The sequence below is a fragment of the Micromys minutus genome (genome assembly GCF_963924665.1).
Source record: "Micromys minutus genome assembly, chromosome: 10".
Lineage (NCBI taxonomy): Eukaryota > Metazoa > Chordata > Mammalia > Rodentia > Muridae > Micromys > Micromys minutus.
Genome location: NC_137979.1, coordinates 45,051,445 through 45,063,220, shown reverse-complemented (window position 1 = coordinate 45,063,220; position 11,776 = coordinate 45,051,445). Strand labels below are relative to the sequence as shown.

At 42.7% G+C, this 11,776-nt stretch overlaps 1 protein-coding gene across 2 annotated transcripts in view; it reads right to left on the bottom strand.

Moving 5' to 3' along the window:
* Window positions 1-722: 722 nt before the first annotated feature.
* CDK12 (cyclin dependent kinase 12) overlaps window positions 723-11,776 on the bottom strand; it is a gene marked incomplete at its 5' end in the record, with an annotated part of 72,636 nt that continues 61,582 nt past the window's right edge. The window contains 3 exons of one of the 2 annotated variants that reach the window (XR_013975187.1): window positions 723-2,538; window positions 3,276-3,404; window positions 10,486-10,592. The remainder of the gene's footprint in view (window positions 2,539-3,275; window positions 3,405-10,485; window positions 10,593-11,776) is intronic. The other variant, XR_013975186.1, reaches the window with a different exon arrangement.

Sequence of the window (11,776 nt, the reverse complement as noted above, 5' to 3'; positions counted from 1 at the left end):
CAAGAATTAAGATCTAGGTAGATGAGCTGGCAAGATGGTTCAGTAGATAGTATGGCTGACAATGTCAGTTTGGTGAGCTGAGTTTGGTCCCTGGAAATCATATAAAGGAGAAAAATGACTCCATATTAAATATATAATTTGAGGGGAAAAAGAGGTGGGGTAATAGGTGTGATTTTAAAAAATAAATCACAGGGAATCTTGTGGTGCTAGAACTACAAAGCATCCTTTCATTTATCCCTCCCTCCCTACCTTCCTTCCTTCCTGTGGGTACTGGAGACTGGACCCCGAGCCTGTGGATGCTAGGAATGTGTCTCCACCACCAAACTACATGTACCTTCTCTGCTCATCCGTTTTATTGTAGGGTGGATATACAACTGTAAAACAGGAAATAAATCTGTGTGCACACATTTACCCATATGCGCATAGTCAGTACAACTACAGATCCTTTGGGGCTATTGAGATAGCTCAGCAAGTCAAGTCCCTGTCCCTGCCACCAAATGTGACAACCTCAAGTTCAATCACCAAGACACACATGGTAAGAGAAAATCAACTTCCATAGGTTGTTCTCTGACCTCCATATACATGCTGCATACCCACCCCCAATACATACACATACATACACACACACACACACACACACACACACACACACGCGAGTGCGCATTCGTGCACAAACAGAAAATGACAGAAATCTTTATAAGATTAACAGAGTGCATTAATACCAATATTTTGGGTATATTTTATTACAGTTTTGCAAAGTAATACCATCCAAGGGCCTCTTGTTTTGGTGTGTCTGTATCTGTGTATATATATCTGTGCAAGTACATGTGTGATTATGCACATAGATCATAAAGACTGATGGGTATCACACTTCACCTGATTTTTTGACACAGGATCTCTTATTGAACCAAAGAATCAACAGTGGGGAGCCACCTGTTTCCACCTACCCCTAATGATAGAACTACAAACTTGTTTGTGGAAACTGTGAACAACTCATGCTCATGTGGCAGACACAGCAACTCAATGAACTGTTTCCCCAGCCTTTGTTTTTTTGAGACAGGGTCTCACTATGTAGCTATGACTAGCTAGAACTATGTACACCAGGCTGGCCTCAAACTCAGAAAATCCTCCTGAATGCTGTGATAATAAAAAAAAGTAGACCACCTTACCCAGCCTGTTTTGTTTTGCTTTGTTTTTTTGTGATAACAGGCTTTTTTTTTTTTTTTTTTTTTTTTTTTACTTTACCCCTGGCTGAACAGAAACACACTGTGTAGGCCAAACTGATCTCAAATTTAAGCAATTCTTAGTATTCTTGAGTACTGAGATTACACACATGAACCATTACCCCTAGATCCTGGTATTATTTCTTAAACTGAAAGTCAATCTATAATTATTTCATATAAAAAATTAATAAAAGCAAGATATGGTGAAACAAACAACTAACTTCAGTACCCAGGAGGTAAAGGCAGGAGGATCAGAAGTTCACTGTCATCTTCAACTATGTAACAGGCTTGAGATAGCCAGGTCTATAGAAGAGCTTGTCTCAAAGGAACTTGAGAGACCAAGGCAGACAAATCTGAGTTCAAGTCAGTCTGATCTATAGAGCAAAATCCAGGACAGCCAAGACTACACAGAGAAACCCTGTCCTGAATAAGTGAATGAAACCAAAACAAAGAAAGGAAAAAAGAAGAAAGGACAAAAGAAAGAAAGAAGCAGGCAAGCAGGCAAGCAAGCAGGCTACCTACTATGGTAAAGAATGTCTCCATAGAGGCTTGCCCTTCTGTTTCTATTGTAGAATTTAAAAAAGGAAGATTAAGGCCAGGTATGGAGGTGCATGCCTTTAATTTCAGCACTTGGGAAGAAGAGGCAAAAGGAGCTCTGTGAGCCTAAGGCTTGCCTGCATAGTAAACTCCAGAACAGCAAAGACTCATAGAGGGACCCTGTCTCAAAACACATACACAGACATAAAAAGAGTAAGAAATATTCTCACTGCAAAGAGGAAAATTAATAATATTATTCTCATTAGAGCCCATCAGTAAAGTAATAACCACGGGGAGTGGATACCTATATCTATTGGTCCAGTAATTCAGACCAGAGTCTGAAGAAAAAGAGTCCAGAAAAAGAGTCTGAAGAGTTGGCCCAGTGGGTAAGACAACTTGTTCTTGTTGAAGACCTGAGTTTGCTTCCTAGCACCCATGCCAGGGGGCTGACAACTGCTTCTAACACCAGTTCCAGGACATTCAGTGCTCTTTCTGACCTCCGAAGCAAGTGCACTCACCTGCACATACCAACAAGCAGACACAGATACACACACACACAATTATAAAATAGGGGCCTAGAGAGATTGCTCAGTGGTTCAGAGAACTGGCTATTTTTCCAGGTGATTTGGGTTGGATTCCCAACACCCACTTGGCAAATCATAGCCATCTGCAATTCCAGTTTGAGGGGATCCATGCTCTCTTCTGGCTCCATGCTCTCTTCTGGTCTTCGCCAGTACCAAGCACTCAAGTGGTGTGCAGACATACTCAGGCAGAACACCTGTACACATAAAATAATAAAAGAAATAAGTTAAAAATAAATAAACAGGAATAGAGAGATGGCTTAGTGGTTTGCTTGCTGCTCTTCTAAATAATCTAAGTTCAGTTGCTGGCATTGGATAACTCCAACTACCTGTAATTCTAGTTCTTGAAGTTCTAATGCTCTTTTCTGGCTTCAGGACAATTCATGCCTTCTCCTCTTCCCTCTCCCAGTCACACATACACCAAAAAACATTAAAATAAATCCTTAAAATTAAAAAAATAAATAAATAAATATGCATAGGGTGGTCTGCTGAGATGGTTCAGTGAATAAAGACACCTGCTTCCAAAGCCTGACAACCTGAGTTCAATTCACAGAACCCATATGATAAAAGGAGAGTGCTTATTCCTAAAAAATTCTATATGCACTCAGTGGCATGTACATACACAGATAAGTAAAATGTAATTTTGATTATACCAGTAACCCCAAAATCAGTAGATATTGGCATAAGAATCACAAGTTCAAAGTCTTCCTGGACTATAATGAGTTTGAAGCCACCCTGGCCTGAAACCCAAAATAGGGGGAGGAAGTACTACAAGATGATTCAGCTGGTAAAGGCACTTCTCAGCCCAAGGACTATAGTTCAATTCCTGAAACCACATGGTGAAAGCAGAGAACCTAGTTCTACAAGTTGTCCTCTAGCCTTCACATACACCCAGGCATCCACATACCTCACCCCAAACCAAAGCTCAACGCACCTTCAGCTACACGAGACCCGGTCTCAAAAAAACGGAAACAAAGACAAAAGTGAACACCTGCAGAGTGCCAGGCATGTGGTTAGCAGGAGCACATTAGCACGAGCTGTGCAAGGCTGCTTTCAACTCCAGCTGAGGAAAAGACAAAGATCATGAAAAGATCACTGGGCTGAGAGAAATGGCCTAGGTTCAGTTCCCATCACTCACATGGGAACTGAACCAAAGTTAAACCATACTACCATATTTAACACCAGTTCTAGAGGATCCAATGACCTTTTCTGGCCTCTATGAAGACCTAATACATACTTGGTGCATATACATACATACATACATACACACATACATACAGTCAGTCAAAACATTCATATACATAAAATTATTTTGGTAGTAAGTACTCTTAACTACAAAGTAATTTCTTCAGTCTGGAAGATTTAATTAATTAAACCCAGGCATGTAGTATACAACCTTAATCCCATTCAGGAAGCAGAAAGCCTGTCTGTTTTGCAGAGTGAGCTCCAGAACAGTCAGGGCTACACAAAGAAATTTTCTGTCATCATCGTCCCCCCCCCCCCGAAAAAAACAAACAAACAAAAAGCAAAAAACTTGTTTTAAAATTTTACATCATGAACTCTGAAAAAGCTTATTCTTGCAGAGGACCCAGGTTTGTTTCCCAGCACCTACATGGCCACTTACAACCATTTGTAACTTGAGTTTCAGGGGATCTAATACCTTCTTCTGGCCTCTGTGGGTACCATACATGCAAAAAACAAAACAAAAAACAAAAAACCCACTCATATACATTAAACAAAAATTTAAAATAAACAATATAAAATGAGCCCTTTATTTCAGTATGTCTAGGTAATAGAATATTTTATAGATTTTAAACATATGTACAAAATACACACAGTACACAATGCCCGGTACACAGAAAGGTAATGTAGGTAAATGTATTTAACAAACTAAAATGGCAGACAGGTACCCAGCTGCTATACCTACTAATGCCTATTGCTTTCAAATCTATTCTGGATAAAGCTATACTTGCAAGAAGAACAGTGATTTACAGGTGCTCTTCCAGAATAGCTCTTCTCTTGGCTAGAGGGGCAGAAGTTGGGAAACTAATTTCTTAGGGAGTTTGAAAAGAGGGACTATGGCTACTTCCTCTTCCAAGGAAATGTCACCCTTTCATATCATGAAGAAATGTGTAGACAATCTCTCATGTTTGTATGGACTTGTATACACACACACACACACACACACACACACACACACACACACAAATAATCTTCAGGGAATCATGGCATCTTTGAAGCAACGTCAGGGCTGGAAAGATATGGCTAAGTGGTTAGAATTACTTGCCACTCTTGCAGAGGACCTAGGCTGACTTCCATCACCCACATGGCACCTTATAACCATCTATAACTCAAGTTCCAGGAAATCTGACTTCTGTGGGCATTAGGTACAGGCACAGTATATAGACAGACATGCAAGTGAAATGTCCATGCACATAAAAATAAAAACTAATAGTACCTACTGTATCAGATACTACTGATACTACTGGTCTTGGAAGACCAGTTTTTCTTATACACTCTTTGATTAAATTTTCACAATCTTGAAGAATAGTAGTTTATTTGAATTTTTTTTCATGTTTTGAAATAGTGGAATTAAGAGATTTTAATCACTTAATTAAAGTTAAAAGAAAGGCACTTGGACAAAAAAGTAAGACATGCCCCAAAGAATATAGGTGTGAGTGCTTCTCAAAGGACCCATCACCTTATTTGTATTTCAGTCTAGAAAAGTGTGGCTTGAAGTAACTTCCAAAAGATATCTGCTAAGTAGTGGAGCTGGCAATCAGAACCCAGAAATGCCTCTGAACTTCTGACCTAATCACCATTAAAACTGTATTTCAAAGTCTCAGGGGGTGCAATACTGTGTGGAAACTGCCGGGGCTAGATGGAGAAGTTCCTGGAAAAGGAACCATGTTTACCCAATATTCTTTGGGTGGGCACAGACTTAAAATCATCTGAGGGAGGACAATACCTGTAGAGAAATATTTCGCTCCAGAAGTTTTTTAATAGGATTAACTCAATCCTTTCTGCTAAAACCCAATCCCTTTTCTTCTCTCTCATTTTCATGTGGATGGTGAATAGGTACACAGTTCTCTTTCATGAAAAGTCCTAAGAGATGGCGGGTGGGGGCTCTCTCTCTCTCTCTCTCTCTAGCTCTGCTGAGATTATGACTAGGATGCTTCTCCCTCCTGAGGCACTTGGATCTACCCCAAGTTATTAAACCAAGAGGAATGCAGAAAAAAATAGACCATGGAAGACAAGCAGAAAGAAGAATCCCAACCCAAATCAAGGCAGCAAGCTGGAAGAATGCCTGGAATCTCTTGGACCTTAGCAGGTGAAGGTTTTTCCCAACAGGATAAGCAGCAGGCTTCAAGTCTGACATCAACCCTGCTGTGGTGGTCTGGCCATGATCTCTCAAACTGCTATCTTCGGTTTCCATGTGACTGGTTCTAGACTACCTTATTCAGATTGGGGTGGGGGGCTGTGGATTCTGCCACAATGTATTCCCTTTCCACTTTATACTATCTTGCTGGATTTGCTCAAGTTTAGACAACCCAATGAGGGATTGCCAGAGATGGCCAGGGAGCCAGGGAAGAGGATAGTTTTGGCAGAAGGATGTCAAGATACCAAGGCTAGGCCCAGAGTAGCTCTTCTGGGATCTCAATGCCAGATCTAAAGTTCTTTCTTCTTTTCTCCTCATACAAGAGCCAGAGGAACAACTGGGTCTATGGCCATAACACCCTGAATGTGACTGATCTCATCTGATCTCAGAAACTAAACAGGGTCAGGCCCAGTTAGTACTTACATTGTAGAACAACTGAGGCCTAAGGCTGGACACTGAACATGTCTTATTCCTCCCTTTTGTTCTTCATGCATTATTCCACTCTAGGTCCAGAGCATGCTCATTCTTCACTTTGGTTTTCCCTGACCCATCTACCCTATGGATAGGAGAGAGTTAATGGCATGATATGGGCAAGCTATAAATTTCCCATCAGTGTGGAGAGAACAGGATTGTTGGCAGAGAGGGGGCTGGGCTGGGGGGGTGGATCTGGGAAAAAGCCAGGAGGTTGTCTCTAGGTAACAATAAACACTGCAAGCAAGGAGCAGCTGTTACACTTACTCTCTCTGCATCACAATGCTGAAATAACACTAATAAAACAGTGTGCCCAATACACAGGCATACACATATTTAGGGCTAAAGCCCTAGTTGTGCCTTTAGGGCTGCCCTCTACTCCAGAGCAGGGATCTTGATTCCACAGACAGTAGTCCAGGCTTGGGTATTATAGTACAGGGAAGGATGAAGCTGACAAGTGCTTCCTAATCCAAAGGCATTCATGGGTTCAGGTTAGGCTTCGGAGGCTAGAAATACAATTCAGACTGTGATGTTTTAGTGGTAGAAACAATTCAAATTCAGGCATCTGTCAGCTGGGAAGAAAGGAAGATCGGGAAGGAGAAAGAGGAGGAAGGCGCAAATGGAGAGAAATATGTAGGGAGAGATAACTCTGTACCATGTCTGGTAAGACTGGAGGTAGTCAGGTGGCCATGAGTTGAGCTGACTAGTGGGAGATGAAAGAAAAGGGAGCAGAGAAAGGAATCCGGGAAGGAAAAAGATAAAAAAACAGAGGACATGGTATTTCTTCCGGAGCTAAAGTTCCCATATCTGCCTATAAACTCACTGTATATCCAGGCTCTTAATACAAGTTTTATATCCAAGGCAACATGATGTGTTGGTTTAGTTTATACCTAAGCTTTAGTACAGGGTCCCAAAGCTCCTTATACTGCTACGAAGGAGGAAGAGTAAAATTGATCCTATCTTCCTGAATGAAGAACAGTTAATCTGTCTTTCTCCAACTAAAGCCATCCTTGGATTTCCAGGCATAGCTGGGAAGATGACCCTCACTCTGGCTAGAAAACAGACCTTCCAACAATAAAAGGAAGAAAAACAGACAAACAAGAACTCATGATACATCGCCAAACACTTGCCCAACTTTCTCTTCTATGAGGCCAGAAGCCAGGGTGTTTATTATCATGTGCCTGGAATATACTGATATCCAAAGTCCCTACTGTTCTCTTTCCTTGTGAGTCCCAGTCACTAGTGAACTGAGACAGGATGGAGGAAATGCATGTTGCCCATCCAACTAGTGAGAGAGAAGAAAATCAACAACTCTGAACATCTGTAACTGCAGCCATTCCCCAGTCTACATCAATACCTTGTTCAGCAGGTAGTAGTATTTGTCTTTTTTTTTTTCTTTCTTTCTTATTAAATTTTGCTGGGGAAGGAAAGATGGCTCAGTGGTTAAAAGCACCTGCTGCTCTAGGTTCAGTTTCCAGCACCCACATGGTAGCTCATAACCATCTGTTTCAGGGGATCTATTGCTCCTTTCTTGTCTCCATAGTACAGTAAGCGCAGACATACACGTAGGCAACACACACACACACACATATTAAAAAAAGAAATTCTGACAGTAGACATAGTAGTACATGCTTATACTTTTAGCACTTTGGGAGATGAGGCAGGAGGTTTGAAACTTGGAAGTCAGCTAGGGCTACATAATGAGATTCTGTCTCAAGAACAAACAAACAGCACCACCCACCCCTCCCCTTAAAACTTTAGTGTTAGCTGGGTACACTGAGTTCTAGGCAGGCAACTGAGGGATGATAGTAATAGCTGTTTACCAGGAAAACATCTCTTTTTGAAAGTGCCCAGGACGCCTGACTGTCTTGTCACAAATATATGTTTAATGTCCTCTGTGTAGGGCAATGTCTCAGTCTTTCCTTATGAGAAGCCTTACTGGGAAAGCTCAGATTCTCCTGTTTCCTTCTTTCCCATTTCTCCCTTTCTTTTCATAGCTGGGACATCTCCTAATCTAATGAGAGATTTTTTTCATCTACAGAGCTCAGAGTGGGCAGGGCCAGGGCAAAAGAAAACTCTAACAGACTTGATCCCCCTTCCCCTCTGTTGTTTTCATGAACCACCCCCATTGCTGTGAGTCATCAGAACCTTAAGCTCTGCTAAGCTGCCAGCAGCCTTCTTCCTCCCCCTCTTACAGACAGGCAAATATGTACGCAGTAGCAGTAAGCCCCAGTGCCCACCAACTTCCTAGCACAGAACCACTCTATTTTATCCCTAGGAATCCACAACACAGACACAGAGAGGAGTGAGTAAAAGAGTGTGAGACCCTAGTGTGTATTCTGTGTAGAAAGCTAGCTGCCTGCAGTGGAACAGGATCACCAGCCAGGCGAGCTGGGACACTTGGGCATAGAGCCATCAGCATGTGAACAGAAGAAGATGGGGTAAGCTGCTGTTTCAGAAACAGACATCTCCTGCTTCCATCTCTGGCCAATGAGCACCATGGCACTGCCACCTCTGTCAAGTCTCTCTCCTTTCCTTCCTGACTAAGGCTCTGGAAGATACAGGGAGAACCTGTATAACAGCTTTCTAAGTATCAATGTGAAAAGTTCAAATTTCCAGATCTATTCTCAACCCATGAAAAAACTGAAGGGAGAAGAAAGAAAGGAGCCCCATCAGAGTAAAATCTAAATACTAGGCCAATGCTGACTAATCGCAGAAGGTAATAAATTGTGGGTATGCTATATTTTTCTACTACATATATTTAATATCTAAACATTTTCCCACAAAGGGTCTGAGTTTCTTCTGGATTTCATAGCAGGCTTTAGACTTGGGACTTTAGGCTATAGATCTGACACCCTGAGACAACCCTGGACACCTTGGAAGTGGATGGTAGACCTGGCAGAATTAGGAGGGAAAGTAGCTCTATTCCTCAAAGAACATCCAGAATGTAAGGTGACTGCTTTCCTATGCTTCCAAAACCTGGGGTAGGGATGAACCAATTACCAAGATCAATAAAGGGAGTAGGAAGCTTGTATGCAGAAAGTAGATGCCTTTCTTCCTCTGCTTTGTGCTATCTTAAATGCTCTCTATTTCAGACCGGAAAGAACAGATTTGTGGACAGTACTCTTTGAAGAGTAGCCACCTATCCTCAAACAATAGTCACTATGACTTTTCTGCACTATACTGAGCAGCCAGTCCCATGGGTGGAACTATAGGTCTCAGTTCTAAAACATCAACATTATCTTCTCTTCTTCCTCGTCTCCCTGACAGGACAGGTTTTGGCACAGTTTCTTGATACCGACAGCCCTGAGGCACTTGGATGCAGGATGGGGCCTAGAAAGATTTTTTTCCAGACTGTCCTAGGGGAATATGAGGGCCTCTCACCCTGTCTGTGAGTAACAGACCATGACAGCCCCTGACAGTCCAAGGCAGATCAGAATAAGGTTGGAAGCTGCAGAGGCAGATTCCGCTTTTCTCAAGGGCCTGGGGGGTAGAAACAGGTTACTAAAATAGACGACAGTTCTATGAGTGGAAGGGAAGTAAGGATGAGAGCTAGAGAGCGTGGTAAATTCTATTGATACTGCCTTTTAACCCTTCTCCACCCCAGTTTAGCCTCATGAAACAGAGATCAAAGAATGTTGAAGATTTTGAGAAAAGAGGGAAATGTTGAGAAATGCCACCTTTGGCAACCTGGTAGGAAATCCCTCCATTACCTTCATTCATCCTTCTCTCCCTGGTCCTAGCATATAAACAATGAAGGAAGTAAGGGGATGGGGATATAGACAACTGGAAATGTGCCCCTCTCTCCAGGATACACCATCACTGTAAGAACCAGAAGTGACCTAACACTCTAGAGCCAGGATACTACATGGATCCAGGAACATTCCTAGCTTAGTTTACAGGGCCTTGCATTTGACCACTGTCTCTATTGTAGTAATGGGATAAGGGGTGTAAACTACTTCCAATGCTTTTATTATAGCATGGAAACATGGTAAGATTTCAACTAAAATTTTTTAGTCTTACTTGGGAGATTTGCCTTTTGGTTAAGTAGTTAAGGTAGCTGAAGCATTTCTTTCCCTTAGACCTTAAAAAATGGCAGAATTCTACAGAGAGGGGCTGAAGGATAGAGACCTCTGGAACAGGCCACACAAATGGGATGTTCCCCCATTGTGTCTCCTATAAACTCTATCTACTGGCTTTCCTAAACTGCTCCAACACTCAGGAGACAGTGCCATGAGACTTCAGGCAGGAGGACAGAATACCCCACTTATGTTTTCATTTCTTCCTTCCTTACCTACATAGTCTTGCCCCATGCTCCCAGAACTCTGCAAATCCAGAGCATAAAGCAACTTCAGGGCAGGATTCAACTGGTTCCTCCTCTCTGGGTCTTGGCTTCCACGTCTGTATAAACGAAGGAGTCAGACAAGATGAGCTCCAAGTTCCCTTCTTTATAACATTAATGTTCTAAGATTCAGATCGAAACACATCAGATCTCATTTGGGTACCCTTTTGCATGTACCTACTATGACACATATTTCCTACAGAAATGGCCCCAAACTTGGCCCTTTTCAGATTTCCTCTACCACAGCCCCAGGTCCATGGTTCCTAGTCCTCTCTCTTCAGGGACTTAAGAGTTGTACCCCACACCCCTTCCATAATATTATACTGAGATCAGCCCATTTAGTCAAAACTGCAGGAACAAGAACACAGTCTTACCTACTATTCTGGCTGGAAATTTAGGCTGCAGACCTGAGTCAGTCAGCATGATTCCATCTCTTTTGGAGGTCCTGGCAGTTGGGGGGGGGGAAATCCTGGCACCTATCCCCAGTGCCTCCCCTTCTCCTCCACCTCGCTATTCTCCATGCCAGAACGCAAAGTGGCCAGTGATTGATGGGCTCGGGTTCCTGGTAACCGCACCCAGTGGCCCAATCCTCCTCCCTTATCCAATCCCTCCCCTGTCCCTATTCAGAGATCAGATTGTCTCATGTTGGTCCCTGAGGTCCCATTAATTAAAAATACATCCAATTAAATGGCAGGTGAAAACGTGCTATTGGCGCTCTACACCCCCCTGCCCCAGCTTGGTCTTTCCACCCCCACCCCCCTTTTAAGGCTCAGCTGTGCTTTGAGCTGAGAAAAAAAAAAAGATGTGGGAGAGGGAGAGAGTAGAGGAAGACATAGGGTAGGAGTATGACATGGGGGTGTGCTTGAACCTCTGCCAGGATAGCATGTGCCAGTCTGGGAGGGTGAGGGTGGCACCAAGCCCTGATGTCTAATTTTTAGAGGTGTGAGTAGGTTAAGTCAGCTGGGCACCCACCTCCATTTCTCTTAAAGGAGCAGAGGGTAGTTAGAGTGTGTGGCTAGCTGAACTGTCCTGCTTCTGGCTTGATAGGCAAGGATCAAAAGTATAAATGGCAGAGGGATCACTGGAGTGGGTAAGATGTTCAGGGGTAGGAAGGGTCTGATTCATTTGGCATACCTACCTCTGCTGTTCCCCAAACTAGCAAGATAAAGAGCTAGAACCCAGGTGGCAAGGCATGGTGACACTCTGGAACTCAGCTATGCCTACCCTTGCCTACAAAAAAGCT